This window comes from Haliotis cracherodii, unplaced genomic scaffold (genome assembly GCF_022045235.1).
Source record: "Haliotis cracherodii isolate W230 unplaced genomic scaffold, xgHalCrac1.p SCAF_8, whole genome shotgun sequence".
Classification (NCBI taxonomy): Eukaryota; Metazoa; Mollusca; class Gastropoda; order Lepetellida; family Haliotidae; genus Haliotis; species Haliotis cracherodii.
The window spans coordinates 61273375-61293177 of record NW_027266341.1 but is presented as its reverse complement, the minus strand read 5'-3'; positions in this window follow the sequence as shown (position 1 = coordinate 61293177).

The following is a 19803-nucleotide window of genomic DNA, read 5'->3' as shown; positions in this document are numbered from 1 at the left end:
ACTGTGTCCTGAACAGACCACCATATAATCATCATCCAGAACTGTGTCCTGAACAGACCACCATATAATCATCAGCCAGAACTGTGTCCTGAACAGACCACCATATAATCATCAGCCAGAACTGTGTCCTGAACAGACCACCACATAATCATCAGCCAGAACCGTGTCCTGAACAGACCACAATATAATCATCAGACAGAACCGTGTCCTGAACAGACCACCATATTATCATCACCAAGAACTGTGACCTAAACAGACTACCATATAATCATCAGCCAGAACTGTGTCCTGAACAGACCACCATATAATCATCTCGCAGGGCCCCACTGTTCGACTGTTCATACTGTTTAGGACGGTTTGTCGCCTACAGAGCATTTCAAAGGTAGGTGGGAGCATGTAGAAGCGGGGGTGCAGAAAAAAAATAAATTCATAGTCATTTAGTTTTTGTATTATTTAACGTTGTATTTTGCCTTGTTTGTTTGCATCTACAATGAAATGAAAACATTTTGTGACTGACAAAAGCTTCCTGAGTTTTTTCTCATAGAACAAATAATATATCACAGATGTTCACAACACACTTTTTAAGGTTTATTTACATGTTAGCAACAAAATATCACAATCAACAGATAATTCTGAAATTATGTGTATGTTGTAAATTGAATATAAATAGAATATCTGAAACTTCAAATGAAGTATTGTCAAAAAACATATTTCAAAGGTTCACAACCACATACATATTTATATAGGGGCGTTCATCAGTTCGGATCAATTGAAGGCTGCATATACACGTACACCAGGTATGTATGACAGAACGCTACTTCAGAACGGAGTACACGTGACACAGGTATATATGACAGAACGCTACTTTAGAACACAGTACGCGTGGCACAGGTATGGATGACAGAACGCTACTTTAGAACACAGTACACGTGACACAGGTATATATGACAGACCGCTACTTTAGAACGGAGTAGGCGTGACACAGGTATATATGACAGAACGCTACTTTAGAACACAGTACACGTGACACAGGTATGGATGACAGAACGCTACTTTAGAACGGAGTAGGCGTGACACAGGTATATATGACAGAACGCTACTTTAGAACACAGTACACGTGACACAGGTATATATGACAGACCGCTACTTTAGAACGGAGTAGGCGTGACACAGGTATATATGACAGAACGCTACTTTAGAACACAGTACACGTGACACAGGTATGGATGACAGAACGCTACTTTAGAACGGAGTAGGCGTGACACAGGTATATATGACAGAACGCTACTTTAGAACACAGTACACGTGACACAGGTATATATGACAGACCGCTACTTTAGAACGGAGTAGGCGTGACACAGGTATATATGACAGAATGCTACTTTAGAACACAGAACCCGTGATACAGGTATGTACTTTAGAACACAGTAGTCATTGCAAGGCAACAGTTCCAACATCCCAAATGTGGTGTTCTAATACAGTAGCCCACTGTAGTCCGAAGCATCCACCTGAGGGGGAAATTCCTCCAGGGTTAGTCCAGGTGATGTACTTCCACATCAGCAGTAACCAGCATCCCAGGTCCGTCACACAGAACATCTTCATTTTGAAAAATGTCAGTCGTCAGATTCGGTCCACTGAGATTTGTACATTCTGGAGCAACAGCAGGATAATCATCTGTCGACAAGGACAAAATGGAGGTCTGGCATGACCAGATTTCCCGACTAGATCTTGATCCTGCCGAGTGCGTCCTGAGGCCATCTTCCTCTTCTCCATCTAGACTCTGCAGTGACATCGACGACATGTTGACGGACTGCCTCTCCCCAGTACAGAACTGTGTGTCGACCTTTGACAAGCGTCTGCTACCATCCCACTGTCTTTTGTTGAGGAGGAAGTTCATTTTGGTCCTGACGATGATTTTAAAGTTCCTGACGTTTTTCCTGAGGTACTTGGACTGACGAACGACTGTGGGGATGTCGAGGATGATGATGCAAACGAGGATGAGGATGAGGATGGACATCGCCACAGTCCCGAATGCCAGAGATCCCTTTGCCTCGACTGGTGTGGCTTCAAACTTCCTCCGAATGGCTGCATCCATAGAAATAATTAGTCTTAATATACAAAGGAAGCAATAGAGCCACTCGTGTAAAATGGAATGGAATTATGTGTAAGCATGCACCGTTGAATATCAATTCATAATATTTTGAATGAAATTTTACGACTTATTGCATATATACACTCGACTGAATCTTGTTACATTGTGAAATGTTAGTGAAGGCTGGTCCGATACAAGGAATTATACTAGATATATGTATATGTGTACACAGTCATTATGCATACATTCCACAGAACAGGACAATCCAAATCTGTCTTGATATTGGCGCTACACACGCGACTACATGTAACACTAGAGCACAAGGTGTCTGAGGCCCTTGCACAATACTGTTGCATATAGAACTAGATGGTATACATATGGGATGACCGTGCATTTTTCCGGAATAACGAAGGTAAGTTAGAAGCTCACGTTTTTACATGACGGATTATCTTAGACTTATACCTGTCCACAAGACTACAGTCCCTACAACCATCTCACCTGCACATTTCCCCCCGTCCTGTCCACAAGACTACAGTCCCTACAACCATCTCACCTGCACATTTCCCCCCTGTCCTGTCCACAAGACTACAGTCTCCACAACCATCTCACCTGCACATTTGCCCTCCTGTCCACAAGACTACAGTCCCTACAACCATCTCACCTGCACGTTTGCCCTCCTGTCCTGTCCACAAGACTACAGTCTCCACAACCATCTCACCTGCACATTTGCCCTCCTGTCCTGTCCACAAGACTACAGTCTCCACAACCATCTCACCTGCACGTTTTCTCTCCTGTCCTGTCCACAAGACTACAGTCCCTACAACCATCTCACCTGCACATTTCCCCCCTATCCTGTCCACAAGACTACAGTCTCCACAACCATCTCACCTGCACATTTGCCCTCCTGTCCACAAGACTACAGTCCCTACAACCATCTCACCTGCACGTTTGCCCTCCTGTCCTGTCCACAAGACTACAGTCTACACAACCATCTCACCTGCACATTTGCCCTCCTGTCCTGTCCACAAGACTACAGTCTCCACAACCATCTCACCTGCACGTTTTCTCTCCTGTCCTGTCCACAAGACTACAGTCTCCACAACCATCTCACCTGCACGTTTGCCCTCCTGTCCTGTCCACAAGACTACAGTCTCCACAACCATCTCACCTGCACATTTGCCCTCCTGTCCTGTCCACAAGACTACAGTCTCCACAACCATCTCACCTGCACATTTGCCCTCCTTTCCTGTCCACAAGACTACAGTCCTTACAACCATCTCACCTGCACGTTTTCTCTCCTGTCCTGTCCACAAGACTACAGTCTCCACAACCATCTCACCTGCACGTTTGCCCTCCTGTCCTGTCCACAAGACTACAGTCTTCCACAACCATCTCACCTGCACATTTGCCCTCCTGTCCTGTCCACAAGACTACAGTCTCCACAACCATCTCACCTGCACATTTGCCCTCCTTTCCTGTCCACAAGACTACAGTCCTTACAACCATCTCACCTGCACATTTGCCCTCCTGTCCTGTCCACAAGACTACAGTCTCCACAACCATCTCACCTGCACATTTGCCCTCCTGTCCTGTCCACAAGCCTGTAGCCTCGCACACCCTGTCCCATTTGATGATGTTGTTTTCGTCCTCCTGGAGGTAGCACTCGTATGTGACGATGTCGGTGTAGTTGAAGCCGGTGGCGTTAGACTTTGCCCCGCCAACAATGGGCGGCTCCCCACACGAGATGACTGAAATAGCAGTTAGAGGAAATTGTAGCTAATCTAAACATATACCAATGTTTGTTTGTTTGTTGTTTAACGCCGCACTCAGCAATATTCCAGCTATATGATGGCGGTCTGTAAGTAATCGAGTCTGGACAAGACAATCCAGTGATTGACAACATGAGCATCGATCCACGCAATTGGGATCGATGACATGCATCAACCAAATCAGACCACTCGATCTCGTTAGTCGCATCTTACGACAGGCATAGTCGTCTTTTACTGCAAGCATGGGTTGCTAAACTATTCTACCCCGGATCTTCACGGGCCTATATCAATGTACTGTTGCAAATAATTACAAGAAACTATAAAGCGCTGGTTTCAGCACGACCCCAACTCATAAAACTGTGTGACTTTGTAAACTGATATAATACTATTATCTCAAAGACAAAACGTTCAAAGGGGGTAATTCGATGTGACTTAGTGAATGAATTCTATCTAACGCCGCAGTCAGGAATATTCCAGGCGCTTGTAAATAATCAGTCTGGAACAGGCAAACCGGTGACCGAGATCAACGCTCCACGCTGTGGGATCAAGAAACCGTGCTTGGACCAAATGATCTAGTACTTAGTCGACAAGCCTTGGCTTGTTGGGACTAATTCTACTTCAGGCTAAGAGACGTTACGCGAATACGCAAGACGCAGAGTATTAAACAGGTTTGACAACAAACAGTGAATGAACTTCTGCAAAATTAATACAGTTGTACGTTACGTTATTACGGCTCTACTGTCCCCATGTGGATTTGGGGTTAGAACGCCGGCAACCTTGGCTGGTCGTAAAGACTTGATAACTCGAGTGTTCAGGCTCAGTGATACTGCGTGTAATCGAACACCGACAGCGTGGATCGTTGTTAATATTATCAATCTGGATTATCTGTTCCAGGCATTAAACACTTTTCTTTCTAGAAATCAAAACAATCATTTATGATTATGATGACAAAATGATTGCCTTCAAAATGATCGCAACTCACTTGTGCAAACCGGTTCGTCACCACTCCATAATTGGGTTTCCAGACAGACACGTGAAAGGTCACCTGACGTGTGGTTGTAGCCAATCAGACAGTGGTATGAGGCACGTGACAGGTAGTGGGTCGTCGTGTGGCTCAGCGTAGCGTGTGTCACAAAGACCGGAACAGGGCAGTAGATAACTAAAATTGACAATTTAACTTAAAGATGGTTTTCAATATTTTATGTTAACGTCTTACGTTTTTCAAATATTCTCCACAGCATCTACAAAGATGGAATATTACTCAGCGGTACAAATGACCATATTTCTCTCTAAGGTCTTGGGACGGGGTATCACAAGGGCTCATAATGGCCACAAGATCTGAATGAGTAAAGCAATGAACAGTGGAACATTCTTTTTGACGGTTATCAGGAATATTCATATGAACGAGAATTTCACATTGTCCTTTTTCAACCTTGTATGTCTTTTTTTTATACTTTTAATAGCACCAAATGTAGCGGTTAGGCTACAAGATGTCAATTGAAACCGACACAAGCATTAAAACAAATATTTAACCCAAGCTGAATATTTCTTTCTTGGAAATATGTAAAGATAGTAAATACAACGGTAAAATATTCATCTTCAGGCAACTTTTCATACACGTGGGTACATTTTTCGTTTGAATCTGCCTTTTTCACTTATTTAAGCCATATATCTATATTTGGTTATGTAATTAGTCCAGTACTGGCAGAACTGAACCTATCCATTAACTTGACCATACCATATTCCATAACTTATCCCCGTAACTCATTACATTGTTTGTCTTTCCCAATCCAGTATGTGTACAACTGAGGCAGTGCAAACCTTGCAGTTGTGTCAGGAGTGTTTATCACAGGAGGCTCGAAGTGACGGCTCCTGTGTTTTCTAACCTAACAGGTATACAGATTGAAACAACGACTCACTGGTGCAGACAGGATGACTGCCACTCCACTGCCCGCTCAGTTGACAACGTCTTTGTAGATCACCGTCGGTGTGGTTGTAGCCGATGTTGCAGCTGTACTCTATGGTTGTGTTGTAGACGTTGCTGCTGCCAACCCTGGATGCATGTGACACCACAGGAGGCCCAGGACATCTGATAACTGAAATGCATTAACTGGCGTTGAGTGAGTGAGGGAGTAGGTTTTACTCCGTGTTTAACATATCAGGACGGGAAGAGTACAATGAGCTCCCTCTTTGTACCCGAGGACCCACGCTCCACCTACTCTCCCTGAACTTGGGTAGACGATGCAACTAGCACGTGTCTCTAAACATACCTGACAGGCAAATGAAACAACACTTGGAAGGGGGATTTGACCAAAACATGATATACGTTATGAAAACGTTACTTGGCCGAAAACAGTCGCCGAAACACTGCACACTTAAGGTCCAAATCTCCACTTCGATACCCATGTCAAATACATGTCAAGTATCAGGTCAGACGCAGGTTTACTGAATATGTGTAGGTTAGGACTTTATTGACGATCTTTGACTGGGTAGAACGGGTGCATAGTGTAGATAGCGATGTTTAGAATGAGGATGGCGATGTTTAGATTGGGGAAAGCGATGTGTAGAATGGCTATAGCAATGTGTAGAATGGCTGTAGCAATGTGTAGATTGGGGATATCGATGTGTAGAATGGCTATAGCAATGTGTAGATTGGGGATATCGATGTTTAGAATGGGGATATCGATGTGCAGAATGGGAATAGTGATGTTTAGAATGGGGATAGCGATGTGTAGAATGGGAATAGTGTTATGTAGAATGGGGATATCGATGTGTAGAATGGGGATAGTGATGTGTAGAATGGGGATATCGATGTGTAGAATGGCTATTGCAATGTGTAGAATGGCTGTAGCAATGTGTAGAATGGGGATATCGATGTTTAGAATGGGGATAGCGATGTGTAGAATGGGAATAGTGATATGTAGAATGGGGATATCGATGTGTAGAATGGGGATAGTTATGTGTAGAATGGGGATATCGATGTGTAGAATGGCTATAGCAATGTGTAGAATGGCTGTAGCAATGTGTAGAATGGGGATATCGATGTTTAGAATGGGGATATCGATGTGCAGAATGGGAATAGTGATGTTTAGAATGGGGATAGCGATGTGTAGAATGGGAATAGTGATGTGTAGAATGAGGATATCGATGTGTAAAATGGCTATTGCAATTTGTAGAATGAGGATAGTGATGTGTAGAATGGGTATAGTGATGTGTAGAATGAGGATAGTGATGTGTAGAATGGGGAAAGTGATGTGTAGAATGAGGATAGTGATGTGTAGAATGGGTATAGTGATGTGTAGAATGGGGATAGTGATGTGTAGAATGGGGATATCGATGTGTAGAATGGCTATAGCAATTTGTAGAATGAGGATAGCGATGTGTAGAATGGGAATAGTGAAGTTTCGGATGGGGATAGTTGTTTGTAGAATGAGGATAGTGATGTGTAGAACTGCAATGTAAAGAACAGGTTCAGCGCTGTAATGGCTCAATCTGGAGCAATATAATGTTGACAAGAAAAGACGGGACGATGATAATTAAGCTGTGTTTTGAAAAGAGGAAGTGGGAAGAAGCAGTAGACCTATCCTTCTTCAGATTGAAAATATTGCCCCATACCCCAGACACCCGAGTCCATCAGTGTGACGAGACACGGATATGGCCGTCAAACACTCTAAGTATAGGCTAACATGTCATCGGGGAACACATCCACCGCAATAACCAGCACACTGTGTCTATACACTGGCTCAGAGCATCAGGATCCTGAGCTATGTATCTCCGCACACATCTTGTAAACCCTGACTGGAGATCTCTATCCGTCTCAGCTGATAATGCAGGTGGATTGTCCTGTCAGGGGGCAATATATGTGTATGTGTCAATTACAGGTGATAGATGGCAGCACTGCGTGTTGTATCAGTTGCTGGAATTAATTGGAGGATGTAATTGATAGTATTAGCATTGGGACTCATACACCATGATTACTTCGTACTGACAACAGTGACAGATGTGACGTTGTCACGACGGCACGGCTTCCAGTTTGTCGTTGGAATAGAATGACTCTTTTGGACAGGATTTCGCCGACATGTATCAGAAATAGTCCTGGCACATCACTAACAATTCTTCTTTCAAAGTTTCCAGGCGTGACATAAAAGCATTGTTCAAGAAAGTGTTACACAAGCCGGATAAAAGTGTGTTGTTGGTGGAAGAGGTGGAAGTCTCGTTAAAGGGGGACTATGAGTGGGTCAGTTTATAGTCCTGTTGTAGGTGGAACAGGTGGAAGTTTCGTTAGGGGGGGCTCTGAGTGGGTCAGTTTGCAGTTCTGTTGTAGGTGGAACAGGTGGAAGTTAAGTTAAAGATGGACTATGAGTGGGTCAGTTTGAGGTTCTGTTGTAGGCAGAACAGGTGTGGAAGTTTCGTTAAAGGGGGACTATGAGTAGGTCAGTTTGCAGTTCTGTTGTAGGTGGAACAGGTGGAAGTTTCGTTAAAGGTGGACTATGAGTGGGTCAGTTTGCGGTTCTGTTGTAGGCAAAACAGGTGTGGAAGTTTCGTTAAAGGGGACTATGAGTGGGTCAGTTTGAGGTTCTGCTGTAGGCAGAACAGGTGTGGAAGTTTCGTTAAAGGGGACTATGCGTGGGTCAGTTTGCGGTTCTGTTGTAGGCAGAACAAAGTGTGGAAGTTTCGTTAAAGGGGACTATGAGTGGGTCAGTTTATAGTCCTGTTGTAGGTGGAACAGGTGGAAGTTTCGTTAAAGGGGACTATGAGTGGGTCAGTTTGAGGTTCTGTTGTAGGCAGAACAGGTGTGGAAGTTTCGTTAAAGGGGACTATGAGTGGGTCAGTTTGAGGTTCTGTTGTAGGCAGAACAGGTGTGGAAGTTTCGTTAAAGGGGACTATGAGTGGGTCAGTTTGAGGTTCTGTTGTAGGCAGAACAGGTGTGGAAGTTTCGTTAAAGGGGACTATGAGTGGGTCAGTTTGAGGTTCTGATGTAGGCAGAACAGGTGTGGAAGTTTCGTTAAAGGGGACTATGCGTGGGTCAGTTTGAGGTTCTGTTGTAGGCAGAACAGGTGTGGAAGTTTCGTTAAAGGGGACTATGAGTGGGTCAGTTTGAGGTTCTGTTGTAGGCAGAACAGGTGTGGAAGTTTCGTTAAAGGGGACTATGCGTGGGTCAGTTTGAGGTTCTGATGTAGGCAGAACAGGTGTGGAAGTTTCGTTAAAGGGGACTATGCGTGGGTCAGTTTGAGGTTCTGTTGTAGGCAGAACAGGTGTGGAAGTTTCGTTAAAGGGGACTATGAGTGGGTCAGTTTGAGGTTCTGTTGTAGGTGGAACAGGTGTGGAAGTTTCGTTAAAGGGGGACTATGAGTGGGTCAGTTTGCAGTTCTGTTGTAGGTGGAACAGGTGGAAGTTAAGTTAAAGGTGGACTATGAGTGGGTCAGTTTGCGGTTCTGTTGTAGGCAGAACAGGTGGAAGTTAAGTTAAAGGTGGACTATGAGTGGGTCAGTTTGCGGTTCTGTTGTAGGCAAAACAGGTGTGGAAGTTTCGTTAAAGGGGACTATGCGTGGGTCAGTTTGCAGTCAGTAATATTCCAGCAACATTATGGCGGCCTGAAGTCAACAGTTTTCCAGCTATATCAGGGTGGCCTGTAGTCAGCAATATTCCAGCTATATCACAGCGTCAGGTACAAAACCGTGTAAACCAGTGATTGATATTAAGAGCAAAGTCCCACGTCGATCAAGAACAGCTCACTGGCCACCTTGTTTAACTAACCTGGAATCTACACGGGGGTAAACAAAACTGTAATCAACAGCAGTTATGTTTAAATTATGTTTTCTGTGCGTGTTGTATTTGTAAGGGAACATTTACAGCGGTTTGTGACGTGATCGACTAATCCGTTCTGACACTAGATAATCCTTTGACAAATTGCGTCTTTTGAAATACTTTGAAAGATTACATCTTTCGTTAGTTATATTTTCATATATCTGGCCCTATTATTTTTTCTTTGAGTCCGTTAAACCAGGTGTTGCTAAATACCATTGTTGGGTTACATGTACGCGAGACGCTGTTATCTCCCATGCAATGCATGTATCAAGTGACGGGGAGGAACACTGAGCCATGTGGGCAGTTTGACCAAAGCTGTGCACTAAACCGTCATGATCAAATTAAACCTCAGAAATCATAGCAGTTCTTTCAAAACACGGACAGCTAACGTTCTCTGTAATGATTTCAATATTTGAAGATCATTTTACAGAAATATTCCTTGTCCAAGATCGCAGATAAATTAATTCCATTAGTATTATGATATTACAGGACCGTAGGTACTCTGACATATTTGGTGACATCTTGTCAACAAAATGACTAGATTATTGAAAGCGGCTAACCAAGCCATAAAATGCACCTCAGTGTACAAAATGTCAGCGCTTGTACAGGGCTTTATTGATTGGATTGAACGCAAACGCAATAGATATGTAACGTCCTGATTAGGGTTTTTCGTATTCTAGCTCCGTTACAGGAGATGCGTGCACGGACTGTTGTATTATGGCTCATGTTGTACGCATGATCTCTTCAACACTGTGTGTCCTAAACGCCTACTCGAGACCTCCATGGAGACCACGGGACTAATGTGTCAATATAACGTGAGTCATTTCATTCTTCTGTAGCTTTATGGTATTTTATTCAATATTCGAAATCTCTTCTAAGTAGCCTAAAGATAAAAAAATATGCGGTCCCTGTCGTTGATGCCAAAGCGTGAGAGTTCCAAGGGTCGTTTGACTGCTCTATCAACGCGGTGTGACCTTCCCTGATCTGACCACAGATAACAACGTAGCGATATATCAGATTCATAGATCAGAGAGTTACCCATACCTGGTCTGAGGCAGGGGGGTTGTTTCCCTCCGTTGTTATTGTTGGTGAATTTACTGGTTGACTGGGCCAATCTGTTCCCTGCATACTCAGTGATATGATTTGTTTGACATGACTTAGTAATGATAGGTAGCCTCAACTGATCTATCAGCATTCAGACGGATTGTGTGACCTGCATGTCCCTTTAGACGTTTCCTGATTGGAGATAACTTCATTTGAACTTGGTTTTGTTCTAACTGTACGATAATCAAAGTATTATAAAGTCTGTCACCACTCAGTACTGAGTGTACCACATACATGTCCTGCAAATGCATTTTTACAACATTTATCATAGAGAAAAGGGTAATATACCCCCGAGCAAAAGAAAGTATACACCCATGTTTGATGGTGACTAAAATGAAAACAAGAAATGTCTATTGTATTTGAGACGAGTATCATAGTTGTGTTTTGGACTTTAAGTTTGCAGTATTTCGGCGTATGTTTTCAGCCAAGTACACTCTTCAGAAAAAGAAACGCACAGGTAGTTCATTGAACCTGACCACACAAACAATCCGATATATAAATTGGATATATGTTATTGGAAAATGTTGGTGGCCTGATATTCGACAAACGGTACGTCAAAACGCGATTGCAATGTCTTAAATACTTGTTCAAAAATGTCATGGAGGAAAACAGTAAAGCAAAATGCACGTGCAAGTTATGGCATTCGTAACTCGTGGTAGTGGCTATAAAAAGGCAAGCATAACCCAATAATTTGTCCTTCAATTGTCAACACTTTTCAAATTCGAAAATGCCAAGACAGCGCTGCCGATCGGGACATCGCCAGAGGACGTATCCAAAAAGGGGAATGGTAGTTTTCAGTTGCACGCCATTTCAACGTCCACCACAGCACTATTTGCCGCCTTTGTGACCGATACACACAGTTCAATTCCACTGCAGGCCATCCGAGAACCGGCCAACCAGGAGTTACTACATCTGCACAGGATCGCAACATCCGACTGTTTCATGTACGTCATTTCAATGCCACAGCTATGGAGACTGCAGGGCGCATCCCTGGTTTGAGGAGGATATCGGGCCAGGCTGTCAGGAACTATCTTTGCGAGGCTGGAATCCGACCCAGAAGACCAGTTTTTGTCCCTGTTTTGCATCAGATTAATCGACAGCGACGCCTGCGTTGGTACCATACCTTACAGCCTTAAATTTTGAGAAACTGGAGACGAGTGTGGTTTAGCGATGAATCACGATCTTTTCTTCACCGGCGAGATGGAAGACAACGTTTTTATCGTCGTCGAAATGAGCGTTTTGCCGCACGTTGTGTACATGAATTCGACAAATTCGGTGGCGGTAGTGTCATGGTGTGGGGGCATATCCTACACTACGAGATCTGACTTGGTTGTGGTTCAGGGAAATTTGACATCAAATCGCTGCAAGAATCAAATTCTTCAATCTCACCCTCTTCCAACCATTGACCTCCAGAGGGAGCTGTTTCAACAGGACAACGCTACACTGCACACAGCTCGTGTCACGGTAGACTACCTTCATAAGGCCAACATTAACGGCATGCCCTGGCCGCCGCTATCTCCAGATCTCAACCCAATCGAACAACTCTGGGAAGAACTCGATCGACGTGTACGTCAACGTCAGAACACGCCGCAGACACTCCCACAACTGGCCAACGCGTTACAAGCAGAATGGCGCAGAATTCCGCAGGACAGAATTCTTACACTTATCCAGTCATTGCCAAGGGGATACAGATCCGTGATTGCTCCTCGGGGCGGTCACACGAGATATTGAGTTCAGCGCAACCTTGTGGGTTTATGTGATATGACAATGAGCAGTTTTCGATGCCTTTGTACAACGACATGTGGCTATCGAGCTCCAAAATTTCATACTTGTATCTATGATATTAAATTAGACATATCGATTTTATTAGGTACAACAAATTTCCTAAAAATCTACCTGAGAGTTTCTTTTTTTCGAAGAGTGTTTTCGTTTTGATAACGTTCGTAATGTTTTGGTCAAATCAATTTTTAAAATTGTCAAAAGCTAGAATTAAGCTTGGGTGTTAGCGATGACGAGTTAGTTTTTCAATTATTTTAATGTACAAAAACTCCCATTTGTTGCAAATGTAATCAAAAACATAATTTGAAACTGTGCAGTGTACAAGTTGTAACAGCTCAAAGTTACATCGTCACATTAATTGTGATTAAATTCAGCTTTAGAAATCATACACTGTGTCAGAATTCTGTACCTTCACAAACAGGCAGGGAGCCATTCCACAAAGCCGACTCGTTACAGGTGCGTACCAGGTGTCCAGCTGATCCCTTGTATCCCAAGTCACAGGTATATGTGACTACAGACTCGTACAGTGTGGAGGTATGCATCGTCGTCCCATGCTGGATGGCCGGGGGGTCGCCACAGTCCACACCTGTAGAAACACCTGTTTGTACTTCACCCCACTCATCCACAAAGCATAATGTTACACCGTGTTCACAAACCTATGTCCTCATACAACGCTCCCATACGAACTTCCGGCTTAAAGTGTTTCAGTAATGAAGATTATGGCGAAAAGGCAAACATCATTGTATTGATATGTTCTTAGAAACAAATATAGCGTGTATCATGACTCATTGGCATAACCGCATCGCCATACTCTCCCTGATCATGTTTCTAGGTTTGTCAGCAACATACGTGTTCTCGTGGGTTTAACCATGTTCAATAAGAAATGTTTGGGAGACAATTTAAATTGAATTAACATCGCATTGCCCTCGCTCTCCAGCATGACATGTTTTCAGCCTATGATCATGGGCCGATTTCCTACGAAAGTTTCTTGAACAGACTTCTTTGATTCTACTAAAGCGGCCAACGTCAATGCGTCACGCCAGGTCTTCATCCCACGTCAAGCCGACGCGCCGTGGCATGTGACTCAAAGCGGTGTTATCAACAGCTGCCCATACTTACGCTGACATGAGACTCTGGTATCAAAGAACTGATCAACAATCCAGGAACCTTCTTTCCCGCACAGCTTTCTGCCCTTGTTGGCCGGAACCACCGACTCGTATCCAGGGTTACACACCTCGTCAACTGCCGTCAGGTACCACGACTCCGTGGTAGACAGGCCGGCGTTAGCGTCGATGGGTGCGGGGAGTGTAGGGCAGGACGCTGGAGAAATAGACACAGCCACAGTCACCGTTAGGTTGTATGGGGGAGTTGTCATCAATTAATGAAATGAACACTGGGTTCGCCGCTCTGTGTATAACAGTCTTGGGTGGAATTGCCTCTATGATTGGCTATTTCTTCCTAAACCCTTCACGTAATGCCGAGTAACCAAATGTGTTAATTGTCAAGTAATTCAACACTACTTGAACTGCAAAATAATTGTCATGATATTTGTCTGGGAACACCTGGTGTCTTCATTGGTTTTCAGTGATCGATTCATATATATTTTTATATCATTTTTGTTTGGGCTTTTAGATCCAATGAAATGTTTTGGCAGAACATCGAGGCTGATTTTTTGTCTGGCATTGACGTAGTGAATTTACAAACAATTCAATGAAAGGTAGATATTTGGAATTCAAAACGTCAAAACGCTTTAGCGTTCTTCCAACAAGCTGACCTATCGTAATATAACTGAAATATAGTGCTGAACCAACTTACACATTCAATAAATGTATTGACTTTCTATATGATAATATAGTTAAAAAATTCTCCTTTTTTAATCTATTTTCTCACTCGGTTCGATATATTTGACCCATAATGTGTCCCTAGTTGAGACATATTTGACTCACTTGTCAATCTGGTGTCACACGTGGTTTTACAGATGTTGTTAAGGTAGATCTGGTTCGACTCACACTCTCCGTTCTTGGCCCTCAGGAGACAGTCACACGCCGAGTCCAGGGTGTACACATCTGCAGTATATATAGCTCAGTATAACCATCATCATGTCACGTGGTCAACACTTACCAGGACACTCGCAGGATAGTCATCGCCATGTGACAGACACGTGGTCAGCACTAGCGAGGTCGAAAGGTTATAAGCCTGACTAACTTTCAACTATGGGGCATAACAATGTCAATGTAGTCAATGCAGTACATTGTTTGAGTAGTTCATTGCAAGTATAATTGGTCTGTTCAGGTCGTTTGTATATTCGTGACGGACAGTTGAACATAATAGGGGCCAAATGGAAATGGAAAAGAACAAGTACCGATCAGTCATCAAGTTTTTGACTTTAGAGAAAAGTACTCTCCAAGAAATTCATGACCGCATGTCACAAGTGTATTGGGATATGTGCCCTAGCTATTCCACTGTTAAACGTTGGGCAGATATGTTTAAGGCTAAGAGAACAAGCCTTGATGATGACCTATTCCAATAGCTGAACTTGAGACACAGTTCTAAGCCATGGATCCATTGAAACTAGTATGCATGAACATTAACAGATGAATAAGATATTTATCTACTCGTTGGGTGACAAAGTTTCTAAGTTTTGATCTTAGGGGGGGGGGTGGGGAAACCGGACATTGCAAGAGATAATTTAGAGCTAATAGAGGGGGATTTCGTGAAATTCAAAAAGAGATTAGTAACGGGTAATGACACATGGATCTACCACTATGATCCCGAGTCAAAACGTCATTCCATGGAATGGCACCATTCCACTTCTCAAAGAAATTCAAACAAAGAAATTCAAGTCTTCATGATCAGTGAAGTTATGGCCACTGTATTCTAGAATGCAAATGGTTTGATCCTTGTTGATTACTTAGAAAGTCACAAAACGATAACCGGAGCCAACTATGCTGATTCGCTTCATCGCCTGAGAGATTCTACCAAAGGAAAACGGTGAGGAATTCTGACTACTGGAGTTCTACTACTTCATCACAATGCCTCTTCTCATACCTCTCGACTTGCAAAGGTTGCTGTGACCTATAATGTGGGTTCGAAGAGTTTTCTTAACCGCAATACTCGCCAGTCCTGGCACCAAGTGATTTCGACCAGTTTCCTCAACTTAAAGAACACCTTAGTGGAAAGTGCTATAACGACAACGATGACCTCAAAGCTGCCGTGAATGGGTTTTTCAGGGTGGCTTCAGAAATGTTCTTCCTGACAGGAATTGAAAAGCTTCACTATCGATGTGAGAAGTGTATTAAAAAGCATCGAGATTATGTTGAAAAATAAAATTAAAAACACGTTGACACGTGGTCAACTCTTACCTGGACACTCGCAGTGGATGTCAGAGAGACACGCGGTCAGCACTTACCTGGACTCTCGCAGTGATTGTCAGAGAGACATGTGGTCAGCACTTACCTGGACACTCGCAGTGGTTGTCACAGAGACACGCGGTCAGCACTTACCTGGACACTCGCAGTGGTTGTCACAGAGACACGTGGTCAGCACTTACCTGGACACTCGCAGTGATTGTCAGAGAGACATGTGGTCAGCACTTACTTGGACACTCGCAGTGATTGTCAGAAAGAAACATGGTCATTACTTACCTGGACACTCGCAGTGGTTGTCAGAAAGACACGCGGTCAGCACCTACTTGGACACTCGCAGTGGTTGTCACAGAGACACGCGGTCAGCACTTACCTGGACACTCGCAGTGGTTGTCAGAGAGACATGTGGTCAGCACTTACCTGGACACTTGCAGTGGTTGTCAGAGAGACACATGGTCATTACATACCTGGACACTCGCAGTGGTTGTCACAGAGACACGCGGTCAGCACTTACCTGGACACTCGCAGTGGTTGTCACAGAGACACGTGGTCAGCACTTACCTGGACACTCGCAGTGATTGTCAGAGAGACATGTGGTCAGCACTTACTTGGACACTCGCAGTGATTGTCAGAAAGACACATGGTCATTACTTACCTGGACACTCGCAGTGGTTGTCACAGAGACACGCGGTCAGCACCTACTTGGACACTCGCAGTGGTTGTCACAGAGACACGCGGTCAGCACTTACCTGGACACTCGCAGTGGTTGTCAGAGAGACATGTGGTCAGCACTTACCTGGACACTTGCAGTGGTTGTCACAGAGACACATGGTCATTACATACCTGGACACTCGCAGTGGTTGTCACAGAGACACGCGGTCAGCACCTACTTGGACACTCGAAGTGGTTGTCACAGAGACATGTGGTCAGCACTTACCTGGACTCTCGCAGTGATTGTCAGAGAGACATGTGGTCAGCACTTACCTGGGCACTCGCAGTGGTTGTCACAGAGACACGCGGTCAGCACTTACCTGGACACTCGCAGCGGTTGTCACAGAGACACGTGGTCAGCACTTACCTGGACACTCGCAATGGATGTCACAGATACACGTGGTCAGCACTTACTTGGACATTCGCAGTGGTTGTCACAGATACACGTGGTCAGCACTTACTTGGACACTCGCAGTGGTTGTCACAGATACACGTGGTCAGCACCTACTTGGACACTCGCAATGGATGTCACAGATACACGTGGTCAGCACTTACTTGGACACTCGCAGTGATTGTCACAAAGACACGTGGTCAGCACTTACCTGGACACTCCCAGTGGATGTCACAGATACATGCGGTCAGCACTTACCTGGACACTCGCAGTGGATGTCACAGAGACAAGAGGTCAGCACTTACCTGGACACTCCCAGTGGATGTCACAGAGAGACGTGGTCAGCACTTACCTGGACACTCGCAGTGATTGTTACAGGACCAAGGGCACGTGGATAGCATGTAGGCAGGGTTCAACTCGCACTGGTGGATACTGGCCCAGTAGCCACACCGGAAGTCGTTGTCTAAACAGGCTGGAAAACATCATCCAATATTGAGCGTCCTAATATGATTTCGGTGTTTAAACACTCAAAACATGAACTACAAAGTAGAAATAAATGTTTTATTTCGGATAACACTTTCTTAGTTAAGTACAGATTCTAGTACTTTGGGGGGATTGAGTCAAATCCGGGCTCGAACTTTTGGGGGATGGACTCCCATCCGGGTTCGAACCCGAATGGGACGCAATCCCCCAAAAGTACTAGAATCTGTACTTAACTATAAAGGTGTTATCCCAAATATAACATTTGTTACACTTGAAGACATTCTAAATGGCATTGTGTATTCATACAAAAAAGTTATAAATAATTTATATCTAAGTTACTGGAACCAAAGTTGAGAGGGCAGGTAGGGAGGCCTTGTGGTTAAAGCGATCGCACGTTAAACCGAAGGTCGAGGTTCGATTCCCCACATGTGTGTGCAGAATATGTGAAGCTAGGTTCCCAGCCATGGAAAACCCTACTCACTCACTAACTCACTCACTAACTCACTCACTAACTCAACACCTACTTCCACAAAGGATAATGCACACACACCCCACCCCACCCCACCCCACCCCACCCCACCCCACCCCACCCCACCCCACAACACCCCACCCCACCCCACCCCCGACAGAAGAAACGAAAAATATAACGAATTGGAGGATTTTTAGACCTTTTGTTGTTTCTCAAAGTGTCACAAAATCAACAATATTGTTTAGTCTTTCTCTATGTATCTATGATTTTTTGGAATTTGAAATTTTGGAAATAATGACATTGGGAAGATATGTGCGAAAGAAGTGAGAGGAAAGGAGAAGCCTTGTACAACAATAGAGTTGTTGAACTAGTAGGTTTGTTTGTTTGTTGTTGAACGCTGCAGTCGGAAATGAGGGGAAAGGAGAAGCCTTGTACAACAATAGAGTTGTTGAAGTAGTAGGTCTGTTTGTTTGTTTGTTGTTGAACGCCGCAGTCGGAAATGAAGGGAAAGGAGAAGCCTTGTACAACAATAGAGTTGTTGAACTAGTAGGTTTGTTTGTTTGTTGTTGAACGCCGCACTCGGAAATGAGGGGAAAGGAGAAGCCTTGTACAACAATAGAGTTGTTGAACTAGTAGGTTTGTTTGTTTGTTATTGAACGCCGCACTCGGAAATGAAGGGAAAGGAGAAGCCTTGTACAACAATAGAGTTGTTGAACTAGTAGGTTTGTTTGTTTGTTTGTTGTTGAACGCCGCACTCGGAAATGAGGGGTAAGGTGTAGTTTTGTACAACAATCAATTTTCACGACTTCTAATGACCCCTGTTCTAAAGAACACCCGATGTACTGAACAATAAAGTCTGGAGAGAATACCTATGTCATGATGGTTATTCTAGAGGCAGTCTGTACTTAGCCAATGTCACCGAATAGGATTGATTGACCTGAGTACATTACACGACACTCAGACACAGTATACTGACTCCGAGCCGACCAGTCCTTGTTTAAGCCCCTTAATGCCGATAGCCAGACAGGGTAACAACAAGTACCATCTTTTAACGTCTTTTGGTATGACGCGGCCGGGGATCGAACTCAGGACTGTCCGCTTTCCGGGCGGACGCTTTACCACTAGACCACGGAGGCGGTCTCATTTCGAGGACATGTTGTGAGAATATATACATGTACTGGACCCTTTGTGTATATGTAGATAAGTCCATGTTTATCGACTGTGTGCATACCTGTATTATATACTTGATTGTAATCGCAGATTTACACACAAAATCGATGATCTACACAGATGTTCTCCTGGCTATTCGTGAATCAGAGAGAAATTGTGTCCTGGTATGTGTAACCTCATCGACTTATGTCGCATGTCATCCTTGTCATGGCACATCTTGAAATCAGAATAACATTTTCTACATGCAATAAAACTATATCAAATTATATTATTTAACAGTTAACTCAATATTTTTTAGTAAAATATTTAACAAGCAATTTTGCACTTTGAATGAATGTTGAACTCATTGAACTCCTATGAGATACTAGTATACTGTGATGTGTAATATATTTTGTAATAACATCTGTTGACAACTTTACATGAAACTTTAAGGATCAAATACATCACTTTCGTATTTGAGACCATACTTGTAAACAAATACCTTAATCTGCGATTTCGTGTTGACATATACTCTTCTAAATAATAACACCTTTGTACGGTAGACTTTTGATCGATTGTTTTACGTACAAGAACAATCACTGAACATTTGATTTTATACCGATGTGTGCAAATACTCAATTCCAACCAAAAGCAGCTAGTGCTACTGGAACGCTACAGGGACG